At 43.3% G+C, this 11,143-nt stretch overlaps 1 long non-coding RNA gene and 1 pseudogene across 1 annotated transcript; one reads left to right on the top strand and one right to left on the bottom strand.

Moving 5' to 3' along the window:
• The first annotated feature begins 6,062 nt into the window (after positions 1-6,062).
• Positions 6,063-7,357, top strand: LOC132118649 (putative nuclease HARBI1; annotated as a pseudogene).
• A 41-nt stretch (positions 7,358-7,398) lies between these two features.
• Positions 7,399-8,056, bottom strand: LOC132117813 (uncharacterized). Its single transcript, XR_009425850.1, has 3 exons — positions 8,033-8,056; positions 7,898-7,945; positions 7,399-7,667 (listed from the first exon to the last, which is right to left on the bottom strand). It is a non-coding gene; the product is annotated as an uncharacterized LOC132117813 (long non-coding RNA).
• Positions 8,057-11,143: the final 3,087 nt, after the last annotated feature.

Consider the following 11,143-nt stretch of genomic DNA (forward strand, 5'->3'; position numbering starts at 1 on the left):
ATCAGCGCTCGGTTCAGAAGCCTGCATCTCTGATGGTATGGGGTTGCATGAGTGCGTGTGACATGGGCAGCTTACACATCTGGAAAGACACCATCGATGCTAAAAGGTGTATCCAAGTTCTAGAACAACATATGCTCCCATCCAGACGTTGTCTCTTTCAGGGAAGACCTTGCATTTTCCAACATGACAATTCCAGACCACATACTGCATCAATTACAACATCATGGCTGCATAGAAGAAGGATCCAGGTACTGAAATGGCCAGCCTGCAGTCCAGATCTTTCACCCATATAAAACATTTGGTGCATCATAAAGAGGAAGATGCGACAAAGAAGACCCAAGACAGTTGAGCAACTAGAAGTCTGTATTAGACAAGAATGGGACAACATTCCTATTCCTAAACTTAAGCAACTTGTCTCCTCAGTCCCCAGATGTTTGCAGACTGTTATAAAAAGAAGAGGGGAAGTAAACATGGCCTTGTCCCAAATTTTTGAGATGTGTTGATGCCATGAAATTTAACATTAACTTATTTTTTCCCTTAAAATGATACATTTTCTCAATTTAAACATTTGATATGTCATCTATGTTGTATTCTGAATAAAATATTGACATTTGAAACTTCCACATCATTGCATTGTTTTTATTCACAATTTGTACAGTGTCCCAACTTTTTTGGAATCGGGTTTGTACATGTGTACAAAACTGTTTGTTTTGTGAAAGAAATGATAAATTTGTTAACACCATCAGGCCAATGACAGAGGTGACATTCAACATAAAGTCATCATGTGGTTTTATCTGCACATTTAACATTTTTTAAAAGTTATCTTGTTACCATAGCAGATGCACAGCAGACATACTGTTCTAAGATGAGATAATTGATTATTCCGATAATATCTCAAAGGAACTTTTGGTCACATCAATCTTAACTGTCTGCTAACTTTTACTTATTTTATTTTTTAATGCTAAAAACATCTTGACTGCTGTTAAATGTAAAAATTTATAATAGTACCACATTTTTAATTATTTTGTTTATTTACAGATCAAAGAAATAAAATATTAGTGATTCAGTTATTAATGGTTTTTAAATTCTTGTCATGAGCGTTTGAACATTACTGTTAAATATTACAAAACTTGTGGGAGGCAGCTTCTGCCCTTCATGCCGTAGCGTTACTGAAGGTCTATCAGGCCAAAGTCCTGAGAGATCTGCATTAGGGTGGACATGACCTGATGGTTCTGCATGAACTTTATACCGCAACGGACCTCTTGCGGAGCGACATCTCTGGCTGTGTCTGGCTGACATGAAGGAGCATGTTAGAGTGTCACAGACCACCCTTTTCAGCAACGCTGTCAAGAGCTTTTCCCAGCAGTTCCCCCACTGCGGCTGCCCCCACTCTCATACAGCAGCAGTACAAGCAGCATTGTGGAACCAGTTGCAGGCAGGATCCCCAGCCAATCCAGGCCCCCACCAAACCCGGCAGTAAGCGCAATTGCTAGTGGCCCTGGGACAGGCACGAGAGTTGTGAACTGTGCATCACAGGGTCACTTCCCTCCTCCTCTCTCGCCAGCAGGCAGCAGTGGGATAACCAAGAGTACCCCTCCTGCCCATTCGAGGAACCAGGTAAGTGCTGTCGCATTCAAGTCCCCGCTTCATGTCTTCACATGCCAGGCTGTCAAAGTCAAAGTCAAAGTCACCTTTATTTATATAGCGATTTAAACAAAATACATTGCGTCAAAGCAACTGAACAACATTCATTAGGAAAACAGTGTCAATAATGCAAAATGATAGTTAAAGGCAGTTCATCATTGGATTCAGTTATGTCATCTCTGTTCAGTTAAATAGTGTCTGTGCATTTATTTGCAATCAAGTCAACGATATCGCTGTAGATGAAGTGTCCCCAACTAAGCAAGCCAGAGGCGACACAAGGCTCAAGCCGGGACCCTGTGTTTTCTCAAACTATTCAGTTTGTCTGGCATCCCCCCAAGTTCAGGGGTATCCTGTTTACTTCACCCAAGGTTGTCTATGTCTCTGTCTTGCATGATGAAAATGCAGCCCTACTGGTGAAGGTTGTGATAGAGTGGTTCCATGTGGATTCACAAGCTGCCGTTCAGGATGTTGACGCAGAAACACATTTTCGAGTGCATCGTCCCTAAAATTGGTTTGCAGTGAGGTCCTACCCTCCGGGCACCTCAGCCAGTTGGGTCTTCAGGTCAACTAGGAAAAGACCTGCAAATGCAGAGGAACTCTTTTCTCTGCATGGAGTTGTATTCGGTCAGCCTGACCTTCCTCGCCCAGGAATGTGCTCAGTCAGTGCTAAACTGCTTCAAGACTTTATCAGGCAGGATGGTGGTCCCACTGAAATTCTTTCAGAGGATCCTGGGGCATATGGCTGCAGCTGTGGTGGTAGTCCTGCTCGGTCTACTCCATATGAGACTGCTTCAGCACTGGCTAAAGGTGGGCATGGTGACGGTACTCACCAGGTTCAGATTTCACCAGCCTACCACAGAACCTTTAGCCCATGGTCAGATCACTCGTTTCTCCAGACAGTGTGCACCTGAAATAGGTATTCAGGCACGTGGTTGTATTCACGGATACCTTAACCACCCACCTTGGGGGACAAATACAACAGGCACACAGTGTCTGTGGTTTGGTTGGGTCCACAAATGTATGGTGTGTTTATTTTTTATTTGTGTTTATTTTATTATTAAAGTTTCATTTGAATGTTAGGTTCCCATCTCCTTCTTCCCGTGATTATGAAGTTTTTACATTGTTACATTGGTGCCTAAACCCAGGAGGAAGGAGGGATGCGCTGCTGTGGTGAATCTGCGGTGCCGTCGAGCAAGGCGGAGTCTGCAGCTGTGGACGTTAGAGGCGGTGGGCTGGAGTGAGTTGCCGTTGGGATAAACAAACTCGCTGCCGGCCACCTGAGATGTGGAGGGGTGGCTGCCGTCCATGAGGGAGTGGAGGAGTCACTGCCGTTCACCTGGGGCTGGAGCCTGCTGCCATCCACTAGAAAGGGGAGGAGCAGGGAACGGGGGACTCCTGCCGGCTGCCAATAACCGGTGGAGGTGTCGCCGTCCACCGAGGGCTTTCCAGTGCCGCCTCCAGGCACCGCGGAAGAGTTCACTCAGCTGGTGGAAGGCCGAGCGGCAGTGTGCCTGGGAACCGGAACAATTTTTTTTCTCTCCTCTCTCATCTCTGTTGCTCCTTATCCTCCCGTCTCCTTTTCTCTTGCCTCTTCTGTCTCCCCCCGGTTCCCCCTGGTAGAGCGCAGTCTTGGGAGTACCCCCCGGCCTGCAAGGGGTGATGGGTGTCTGTGATGAGTGGGACGGGGCTGAGAGCCGAGAGCCATGGGAATGGAGTGAGGCTGGTGAAGTGATTGGAAATGAGCGACACCTGCACCATTCACCGGTCTCTAGTCCAAGGGAGGAGATCCGGAAGAATACAAAAGAGGAGCTATGACAGTGAAGGATGAGAGAGGACCAGGCCTGGATTTTATTTTTTGTTTGTGCGTGGCAGTCTTCCGTGAGGGCCTGCCGCGCTGTTTTGAGTTTATTTTATTATTAAAGTTTCATTTGAATGTTCCCCGGTTCTTGCCTCCTTCTTCCTACGATTATGAAGTTTTTATATTGTTACAACTTGGTTCCTGGAACTCATGCTCTTCGTGACAGCCCCTCCCTGGCTGATAACTCTGATGAAGGATTTGTTTTCTCAGAGATGTGAAAACTCCATGTGTGGTCCCTGGATGGAAAGTGGATGTTCTAAGTGACCTACTCTAGGAGGTAGAGGTTCTAAGTGACCTACTCTAGGAATCTCGGGCCGGCAATACCACGACTTAGGTGCCCTTGAGCAAGGCATTGAACCCCCAACTGCTCCCCGGGCGCCGCAGCATAAATGGCTGCCCACTGCTCCGGGTGTGTGTGTGTGTGTGTTCACTGCTCTGTGTGTGCACTTTGGATGGGTTAAATGCAGAGCACGAATTCTGAGTATGGGTCACCATACTTGGCTGAATGTCACGTCACTATCACTTTACATTGCTGCTATTTCTGCCCATCTGAACCCCATAGAGGGGAGATCGGTGGGGAAGCATGATCTAGTCGTCAAGTTTCTTAGGGGGTCCAGAAAGTTAAATCCTCCTAGGCCTTCCTCCCTGCCCTCTTGGTATTTGGCATTGGTGCTCAAAGCCTTGCAAACTGTCCCCTTTGAGCCTTTGCAGTCAGTCGAGTTGAAGATTCTTTCTATGAAAACCCTTCTCCTGACTGCATTGACCGTGATCAAGAGGGTGGAGGACCTTCAGGCATTTTCGGTCAATGAATTGTTCCTTCATTTGGGCCGGCTGATTCCAGTGCAACCCTGAGAACCTGGCCCGGCTACATGCCCAAGGATCCAACTGCTCCCTTCAGGGACCAGGTTGTGAACCTGCAAGCTCTGCCCTTGAAGGAGGACTCGTTGTGTTTGCACTCGGACTTGGCCATTGGACTAGCCAAGTGTTCTAGTTGGTCTCAACTGAGTCCAGCAAAAAAATAAAATAAAAAATGTCTTCTTCAAAACTAAACCAGATTTGCATGATGTTGCGACTGAAATCGTGTGGAAAATGCTAGGCATGCCGCTTTCTCCTTTTTTCCAAAGCACTCTGTAGCCTGCACTCTACGCTCGAGCTCCAGTGGCGTCTGCTGTTGCTAGGCAACCATGACCCGCTCTCCATGAAGACGCAGAAATTTTAGCAAAAAATAAATGGATTTCCAGAACTAAAAATCCCTTGCAGTAGCTCTGCTAATAGATTCATTAAAAAAATTGCTATCCTTGTACAGCTATGATCATCTGTTTCTCCATCTTGGCCTAGCTTTCAGTATTGTTCCGGGAAAGGATGTGCATGACAAACGGTGCACTTGCTGCGACCTGAAAAGTTTAGATGTTTCTAATTAAATTTTCTACCTGTTAGATTGTGTTTTATTTACGTCTACACCTAGATAGCCCTAAACGTACCCTTTACAGTAACAAAATACTAATTAAGGTTGTACAGAATAGGGGTTGTAAGCGAGTCTATAATGTTTAGTGAACATCACTAAACATTTGTGTGTGTGCCGCGCAAACCGAGGGAAGTCGTGGCCTAATGGTTAGAGAGTCGGACTCCCAATCGAAAGGTTATGAGTTCGAGTCCCGGGCCGGCAGGAATTGTGGGTGGGGGCAGTGCATGTACAGTTCTCTCTCCACCTTCAATACCACGACTTAGGTGCCCTTGAGCAAGGCATCGAACCCCCAACTGCTCCCTGGGCGCCGCAGCATAAATGGCTGCCCACTGCTCCGGGTGTGTGCTCACAGTGTGTGTGTGTGTTCACTGCTCTGTGTGTGTACATTTCGGATGGGTTAAATGCAGAGCACAAATTCTGAGTATGGGTCACCATACTTGGCTGAATGTCACTTCACTTTCACTTTCACTTTCACTTTCAAAAGATAAAGATGCAAACCTGTAGGCCAAGTAGAGAATGTATCCGTATCTAAGCTGATTAGCCTACTCTTGAGAGAGAACTGGTTTGGTTTTTGAGAGACTGAGACACGCAGCGCGGCTGTTTGATTGGTGAGCGCACTGTGCTTATTCCATTCATTCGTTTCATATAGTAGCCTAAGCTTTAAATCATTTCCTTTTAAATATATAAAAATACTATAACGTGTATGATGTATTATTATAGGTAAAATTACTCTTGCAAAGCTCTAATTTCTGAGAGATGCAGGGAGAGGAACAACAATACGGTGTTTGATTTGCGCTATTTTTGCTCATAAAGTTTACATTTATTCACTTCACACTCGTGACTTTAGAGCTCTCCGTATAATATTGCGCTGATCCCCTGGCTCACCTGGGGCCCGTTCTTCGTACGTCGCTAACTCAGTTAGCTGGATTTGATTGTTGACGATTTGGCGTGATCTTGGATCGTTTGGTTCTTTGAAGCTCATCCCGGAGCTGCTGTCAAAGCAACAGGTCCGTAAGCTCAAACCTGCTTGGGAGCAGGCTTATTTCATGTAAACAGGTTTAGATTGAGGCTTTATAAACGGAGGAGATAGGGAAGTCTGTCGCAGCCATGTCTTGTCCGTTTTTACGCGAGCAACCTGTTGCGGAAGGTGCGAGAATAATTCGCAGAGCTTTTCAAATTAATCGGGTATTGTGGGATAGACAGGATCCTTTAGCCCAGCGCGAAAGTGTAATTGTTGAGAGATACCGTTTACATTTACATCATTAATTTGTTGGAACCACACATTAAGTGTTCAACACGGAGGAGTCGGGCTTTGACAACTGCACAGACTGTGTGCATTGCCCTGAGATTCTTTGCGAGTGGCACTTTCCTTTATACTATTGGAGACGCAGAGAACTTAGTGAAAAGTGCTGTCTGTCGTGCCATTCGCAAAGTTTACCTGGCACTCAAGCAGTTTTTAGGGGTTTTTGTGGTATTCCCAAGCCACTTAAGACCCCAGGTTGTAAAGCAGAATTTTTTCGCTATTGCAGGTACATTTATAATTGTTAATGACATGCAATCATGACCATGCCAAAAAGTATGACTAACAGTATGTGTCATTCAGGCTTCCCTAACGTGATTGGTGCCATAGACTGCACACACATCCCCATCAAGGCCCCACCTGGCCCAAATGAAGGAGATTTTGTGAACCGAAAGGGGGTTCACAGTGTAAATGTGCAGGTAAATTACTATTACAATTTATAATATTCCAGATTAGTAATTTATTACATTTAAAAAAAAAGGAATGAAAAAGTATGCAGTTGACTGACTAAAATCTCTCAGATGGTGTGTGACTCTATGTTCCATATTACAAATGTGGAAGCAAAATGGCCAGGATCAGTGCATGACTCAAGAATTTTCAGAGAGTCACATTTATGCACATTATTTAAACGTGGTAAGGGAACATAAATGTCAAGCTCACAGTATTACACACACACACACTTATGCTGAGCCTAACAAAACTGCATTTTTCCATTATACAGGGGATTTTGATGGGATCCTGCTTGGAGACAGGGGCTATGCCTGCAGGCAGTATTTTATGACGCTCTTCCCTGACCCAAACCCTGGACCACAAACCCGTTACAATGCAGCTCTAGACAGGACAAGGGCACGCATTGAAATGACCTTTGGGCAACTAAAGGAAAGATTGCAGTGTCTGAAAAGTCTGAGGGTTGCACCTGACAGGGCCTGTGACAATTGTTGCATGTGCCATATTGCATAACATCGCCACTATCAGAAAGGAGAGGATCCCTGTGGTGGGGGTGCAGCCTGATGATGACCTCCAGCCAGTGCACTTGAACCAACCTAGTGGCAGAGCTGCACGGGACAGAATTGTGGAACACCATTTTTGAATGTGTAATAAAAGACGACCAATATGCTTAGTTCCCGGAGGTTTATTTAAACAATTCTTTAAAGAAAAGCCAGCATGTCATCTTTTGCCTGCAATTAGAAATAGTAGTATTGGTGACTTTACATAACTATGTGTCAAATGGTGTATTAGCACTTACTCTGAAGGTCCTTTTGAAGCAACTCTTTCTCTAGAGCAATTTTTCTCTTTTTCAAGTTGTCAAGTTCAATTTCTCCTCTTAATTTGCGTTTTTTCAGCTCAAAATACTCAATTTTTTGTTGAGGAAGCCGTTTATAGAGGGAACGGATGTCACCCTGTCATTTAGTAAAAAACAAACAAAAAAAAAAAAGTCAAAACATGCCTCATGCAACAAAAGTAAAAAGTAAAAGTACAACACTGTCCACCTCTGTATTAGTTCTTTGTGCAGACTCTTCTGCAAGCCTTTCTCTAGGTGTGGACTCCTGCAACTCAAATTGCAGACAGAAAGAATAGGTACACAAGTAGGCTATATACAAATTAGTGTAAAAGGTATTTATGCACTTACAGGTTCTTCCTCCAAAGGACAGTCTTCTGAGAGGGTTTCTTCACTGTCCTGTGCAATGGAAATAAATGGGTATTACAGACTCAGAGTGTTGCACTTTCTTCCCTTTATGCAAGTTAGAAAAAGTACAAAACTTACTGCATATGCGTCAGCCACCACTTGCATGGGAACAGGTAAAAGTGTTGGTGTATTATGTAAAACTGCAAAAAAAGGGGGGGGGGGGGGGGTTGTCATTACAATTAACTACACTGTAAAAAATATAATGTGATCAATAACTCATGGTAACATTGTAACTAAAAGTGTAGAAGTTTTCACTTTCACAAAGAGTTGAAATGACTGTACCAGCCATTTGGATTATACTTCATTTAATGCAGCAACATTAATGCAATTAATGTTCATTTAATGCAAGCTCATTTAGCCTACCAGTAATGAAGGTGTTGCTGCTACTGGTCCCGGTCTTTGGGTCTGAGGAAGAGCTGCCCCCAGGGATGCCCTCCACAATGGTTCGGTTTTCGTTCAATCCAAGGGCCAGCTCCTCTGCTGGGGTATATTGTGGTGGTGCAGGACCACCACCTGTTTTTTTTTCAGCCTTTTTCTTGGTGGCTGTTATAGACAAACACATCATTTAACAGTGGCTTTTAAAAAGGGAAAAAAATGGCTTTTTAAAATAAAAGACAGTATGAATTAAAGGCTACCATTTTGTAGAATATTCTTGTATTTTACTTTTACTTGTTCCCATGTTCTAGTGGGTCCAGTGGTGGCTCTGACATTAGCGAAAGTAAATATTAAATTATAAAAATGCAAAAACACACTGTAGAAATTAAATGATAGAAACATCTACTATGGACAGCACTTACGCATTTAATTTGTCTGCTACTTTTTGCCAGCCCGCTCTCCTGGCTTTTGCAGACATTGAGGTGTTCCCTGTCGTTTTAATTAAAGACTCAAATTCGGCATAACCTTCCATTAAAAGCTCTTGTTCTGCTTGGGAGAAAAATTGGGCACGTTCTTTGGCCATGCTGAACAGCCAATAGCAGCGTTGCTGATCAATGTTTCTACTATCGATACATATCCCCTTTTAAACCAACACATGAACGCGCAATTATCTCAGAGATAACTCAATCCAGCGATACTAATCATACACAACAGGTGTGTTCGAAGAACCCAATTAGCCGGATCATGATTAGCACGATGATATCATCTTGGATGTGTCATTTGATCTCGGATGTAATAAGCGACGTACGAAGAACGGGCCCCTGTTATCTAGCAAACTCCGGACTGTGTCAGCTTCAGTCGAGTATTCAGGCAGAATTATTCCTTGTCCGTTATTCGTTTTTGAAGCCATTATCCGAGCCATTCCGAATAAGGTATTCACATTCAGGCACAACCCTAATTATTACATTACATATTTAAAATTTACACGCAATATTGTAATTCTAAAATTCATGTCGTACTTGCAAACACTTTGTATGCATTATGGTTAATGCATGCTGGAGTAGTCGATTGTTTCCGACAGCGCTCGAATAGTCTATTCAAGCACTAGTATAGTATGACAAACATTTTGCTGTATTTATGTGCGCATACCCAGTAGAGCCAAACGCCTTGCCTCGCCTAGCCTTGCCGCGCACATTTGTCATATCCCGAGCTTTGCATGTGTGTGTGCACTGTGCCAAGGCATCAGTCATTTACATTTTTGAACACAGACATAATGTCAGCAAAAGCAGCATTATTAAGTAAATAAAATGAAAATAAAGTACATAAAAATAATTTGACCTTACAGCTCCAAACTCTGTTCGAGGGCCAGTGTCCTTTATAGTTTAGCTCCCAGGGTCGGACTGGGGGTAAAACCAGTACTCATTACCAGGGCCCCAAAGGAAGAGAGGGCCTTTGAAAAGTATGAATCTGAAATATATTTTATTTTACCTGGATATTTTCATGGGTGGGGGGCATGGGGGCCCATCAGGACTGCCTATACATAGGGCCTGGGATCTTGTGTAATGCCCCTGTTAGCCCATTTTTAGAAGTACATAAAAAGTAACTAAAAGCATGCTTTACTATTTTAAGAAGTATACTAATAGCACACTCGAATAAACTTCTTTTTCTTAAGGGTAAACCTGAGCTGAGTCAATGATTCACATGAGTTGTGTCTGCAGCATGACTGGGTTTATGTTTATGATTTCTGTCAGCATACGATGACAGTTTGGGGGGTAAACAATGTTATATCTGTAGGATTTAGTGGATCTTGTTGGAGTGTGTGAGAAAGAACATGAGCTTGTGTTTAGGAGTGAATTTCTTGGAAGCGCAGCTTGAGGTAAGTTATGATGAGGAAGATGAGGGTCATGATTCCTAAAGCCAAATGATTCTGCCACAAACCCCAGGTTGAGTAATCGATGCCCTGTTCAGACAAATTCCTCACCTGTTGAACAGCTGCAAAGGGAAACGATAAGAACATTAAAAAAAAGTAGTTTAGCATCATTGCATGTTGGATTTCTACACATGCTACGTTTATGCAACCAAATCATCAGTTAGTAATCAGAAAGATGGCTTAATCAGACTGAAACGCATTCATGTAAACACCTCAGTCAATCCGACTGAACTCGATCCCAATTCAATTTTGATTCATCTAGAAGGGGGGTGTAGACTTATTTTAATACGATCGAGAGGACATGTGAACACTGGATCAGACTGAAAACTGAACTGGAAATTACTGTGCATCTTCAGTGCTCTTTAAAACAAAGAAAAGAAGCCATGGCAGGGGAACAGTATGTGCAAACAGTGGGAAACTGAAATGATGCATTTAAAAGTTAACGGCCAAACAGATGTTTTTAAAACTTCACACTGTTGTGGCAGATGGAGTAACAGATAACAATACATGAATATTTTTACAAGGTTAAATGTTGATTATTAGTAACTCAAACCACTCTCTACTTATCCACAGGTCGTGCACATCTGCCATGCTTGTGGTTTAAATTATGTGGTTTGGTCAGTGTGAGGTGACAAAGACACAAAATTTGTAGGTCAAACATTTGCAGAGATGCAGCCTCATATGCAGTTTGGCATCATGACATCAAATCTGATGAGATAAACAAACTGTTTCTTCTGTCAGCTTCTCAAAAATGTCAATATTCTGCCCACAAGGTGGCACTGCCACAAAACTTTTTTGAGTATCTTCAGGACATGGTGCCAAAGACAAATACCAAGCTTTGAAATTACACTTTGTCAAAATTCACAAAGGCGTTGTGTACCTGA

This window comes from Carassius carassius, chromosome 37 (assembly GCF_963082965.1).
Source record: "Carassius carassius chromosome 37, fCarCar2.1, whole genome shotgun sequence".
Lineage (NCBI taxonomy): Eukaryota > Metazoa > Chordata > Actinopteri > Cypriniformes > Cyprinidae > Carassius > Carassius carassius.